Source organism: Cygnus olor, chromosome 6, assembly GCF_009769625.2.
Source record: "Cygnus olor isolate bCygOlo1 chromosome 6, bCygOlo1.pri.v2, whole genome shotgun sequence".
Classification (NCBI taxonomy): domain Eukaryota; kingdom Metazoa; phylum Chordata; class Aves; order Anseriformes; family Anatidae; genus Cygnus; species Cygnus olor.
The window spans coordinates 39,870,890-39,874,861 of NC_049174.1; the positions used below are offsets into that span (position 1 = coordinate 39,870,890).

At 47.8% G+C, this 3,972-nt stretch overlaps 1 long non-coding RNA gene across 1 annotated transcript; it reads right to left on the reverse strand.

The window, feature by feature from the left end:
- Positions 1-766: 766 nt before the first annotated feature.
- Positions 767-2,985, reverse strand: LOC121072681. Its single transcript, XR_005821365.1, has 3 exons — positions 1,955-2,985; positions 1,552-1,845; positions 767-957 (listed from the first exon to the last, which is right to left on the reverse strand). It is a non-coding gene; the product is annotated as an uncharacterized LOC121072681 (long non-coding RNA).
- Positions 2,986-3,972: the final 987 nt, after the last annotated feature.

Here is a 3,972-nt window from a genome sequence, read left to right on the forward strand (position 1 = left end):
AAAGAAAAAAAAAATCCAAAAGCATAGAAGGCAGCAAGGTGCCTACATCTCATTTGCTTTAATTAAGAAAAAGGTAAACAAATCTGTTTAAATATATATAAAAGATCTGGTGTCAACAATTCAGTGTCCTTATTTCCAGCATTGCTGTGAAGTAAGTTAAATACCATGACTTTGAATTAGTGGCTTCACTTAAACTGAGGTGCCAGGTTCTAATTATTAACAGATTCGATAGCATCCATATGACAGTAGATTACATTTCAAATGGAGACTTGACATTTTAATTTCAGCTGTGCCTTTAAATTTATTCAGGTGGAAAATAGAACAAATGACCATCTCCAAATATATCATTAAGCCATACGTTCTTAGCCTGACTCTTCTTTCCTTTTAGTTTAAAAACTGGGCTAAAACGCAAGAGTACTCAGAAAAAGCTCCAAGCCCAGCCAGCTAAAACACTTGATTTCACCCAAGGTGGCCACTGCACCTGGCCGCGTATCAACAGACAGGAGTTTCTGAGCTTTCAGGAAGCCTGGGGACTGGACAGAGGTGTCTGTATGCGGCAGCACACCTTGTAGCGAGGGCATGTGTGACATGAGCCGCCGTGGTGCCAGGAGCTGGACATCTCCCACGTGTCAGGCACCTTGCACATCTTCAGACTTCAAGAAACCTGTCTGCATAGGATGGGGCTTTCCAAGGGCTGCCCAGCTCTGAGGCACAACCTCTTCTGACTCACAAAACTCCATCGGTGGTGTCTGCGTACTTGCCTGCTAAGGACAACCGTTCCTCAGTCACAACTGTGTGATTTGCTAGTCCTTGGGACAGGCCTCAACAAGGATTTTCAAGCTCATCTCCACGCTGTAGTGAATATGCCTTGCAACAGGTCTTGTGTTCCAAGATCCTTTAAAGCATTCTTAAAAATCTGTCCCTGGGGTCATCAGCTCCTTCCACACTGGCAGACCTCTGTAGGATGGGAATAATTCTTCAGACATGAACATCAGGAAGATTTGAACAAATAGCATGCTGGACAGATGATTGATTATCATTTTCAAAGCCACCAGTTCCATCTACAATATGTGCAATTCAGCAAAATAATGGGGTGATTAACAGGTCAGGGCATTAAGTGCAGGTAGCATATTAGCTGGTGACATGTGGAGGGTCAGTCAAAGACATTTGTCTGTGCATTGGAATAGGCTATTATGGCTCCACACACACAGAAGCACATAGTTTTAGCTCTCAGATCTCTCTTGAAAGTAACTTTTGCAAAAAGTCTGATTCATTTTAACCCACTGAAAAGTGGTACTAGTACTTACCCAGGAGAGCCCCCCAATCTGTCTCCTGATGGAGCCGGAGGCGTTGTAAAATTAAAACAAATTTATACTAAACTCTTAGAAAAAAATTAAAGCTAGCTAAACTTGGGACACGTGAAAAGAGGAAAGCAGTGTCATTTCCACTCTATTTAACATTTTTGGACAGAGCAAGCCAACTGTTGGAAGCATGCCCAGCCACGACCTGGGAACTTGTTTTTTGCCGTAGCACAGCCCTTCCCTTGCTGACCTGGTGTGGGGCTGGCTCAGGGCCGGTGGTCACGGCGGGGAAGGGGCACACCGTGGGGGTCTGCTCCCACCAGGACTTGTCCCTGTGGCCGTGGAGCAGCCAGGCTCTCAGGGAGTCCTTGCACCCCGTGCTGAGCGAGTCTGAGCATGGCCACAAGCGGCTCTTGCTCCAGTGCAGCACCGCACACTGCTGCCAAAGGACAAGGCACGGGATTGCTGGGCTTGTGCCTCGGTGCCTGAAACTCCTCTGGAGCTGAATAGGAAATGACGGCGCTGGTGTAGGTACTCCAGTGTCCTGTGGAAAATAAATAGGCAATTAGAGCCGTGTTACAAAACATTCTGGGACATCCAATAAAACAAACGGAAAATGTATTTCATTTATGTGTTTGCAGAGCACGGCTCACCTGGGCTGAGTCACCAGGAAATCCCGACAGACTTTCCCACATGGAGCAAGCTGCGAGGATTCGGAGTCGCTTTACTTGTTGTTTGCACAGAAAGCCTGCACGGCGGTGACCAGCACCCCGGTGACCAGCACCCAGCGCCAGGCGGAGTGCGGCCTGCGAGCCCTGCCGAGCCCCGGCCTGCCGGCACAGCCCGGGCAAGCGCCTCGGCCCGGTACCGCACCGCGCGGCGGGGGGCTCTGCGGAGCCTAAGGACAACTGCTTTGATCCCTAATGATTCTTCTAAAATTAAAGACTTTCGTCAACAGTTCCCGAGCTATTTTTGCTGTACTGCCAGGCTATAAAGAGGGCAAAAGCACCACCCTGTGGCTAGAGGAGAAATACGTTTCTCGACGAGGCACTCAGACAATCGCGTTTGTTCTTGCAGCAGCTGTTTTCTGAAAACACTGCCCATGTTCCTCGCTAAAAGTGAGCGTACCTCCCTTGCCCAGAGCAGCATCAGATGTGCCGGGGGATTCCTGCTGGTTCCTCTAGGCTCCTGATCCTGCAATGGAAACGAGGTAAATGCATCGTGTTACTCTATGATAAACAGTATTTTCGGCGTAAGCCCTTAAATCTGGGCTCTGTTGATAGTCCACCAAAGATGTTCTCCCAAGAAGGCCCGGGGCTGGTGCCAGTCTCTCAGGCTGATGCAAACGGGTGTCCTGTGGGCAGCCCCTGCCCTGAGGCAGCTCACACCAGCACCAACGGGCACGGCCGCCTGCCCAGTCATCAGCCTTGCTGGCTGCCAAAAAAAACTCGTTGCAGTGGTTTTGCATCAGTTTCCCTGCGTGTACAGATATGGAAGATCTCGCTCTGATCACCCTCAGTAGGAAGGACCAGTTTCTCAGTTTACTATCCCTACTGCATTAAAACAACTTTAAAATATCAGGCCCTGGTTATTTGCTTCTTCCTTTCTATGCAGGGTCAGCAGAGGTGGCCTGGTGTCCCAGCTCCTTGCTACAGGCACCCATGTGCAGTGGGGACACGAGATTTTATTTTGGATGCAGCAGAAACAAGATCAGGAGTGCATTTTCAAATAACCTATGGGCTTTTGAAATTGCTTAGGAAACTATTTTGATTGGCAAGTCTAAACAGTACATTACATATTACTGATTACTTTCCCCAGCTAGCAATAGATTACTGATTATTTTTACTTTCTTATGCATCATGCATGCGAATCGCTCAGCAAGACAATGACAGACTGCCTTATGGCGATCATGCTGACTATCTTTACATGACATATCGTTTCATGGCCATCAAACTACCAAAACATCGTCACTCATTCTCAGGACAGGACTGTCAAGTACAATGACCGCCTGGTTACCCCGGATTTCATGGCAGGTTTTTTTAGATCGATCCATTCCTGTGACCACTCTCGTTAAAATATTACATAAGGAACAGGCATTTCCTGCTATTAGCTCTTTTAACATTTAGAATATTTTTAAAATATTAACATATTGCACGAGCAATTGAGGACACATAGCATGCACTGCCTAGTGTCTTCCAGGACAGATGAAGCTTAGCTCAAAGGAGACACCGCAGCGGTGTATTGGGGTGACGTGCTGCTACACATATTAAGGGAACAGCTGGGCCTTTCTCTCCCACCTGCAGAAACTTCCAGAAGACTTTACTTCCTAAGTTACTTAAACGATTTTGCAAATTTTATCCAACATCACTCAGAGGACAGGAGAAAAATCAATCGGTGGAAGCAGAACCTCCCAAAGCGAAACTTGGCTCCTGCGGCTGACCAAGACACAGGGCAGGCAGGAGACCCACGGTGAGGCTGCACCTCCATTCAATTCAGGTCGCTGCCCATGGAATGAAATACAGGAGCGACTTGACGAGGCAGAAGTGTGACTGTAGCCAGACAAACGTCTCCTAAACCATGTTTGAAGACATTTGTCTCAATTCCCGGCGGCTGCATAGGTCAGCCATGTCTCGGTCCCCCAGTATTTGCTATTCACCAACATGTGTGTGCC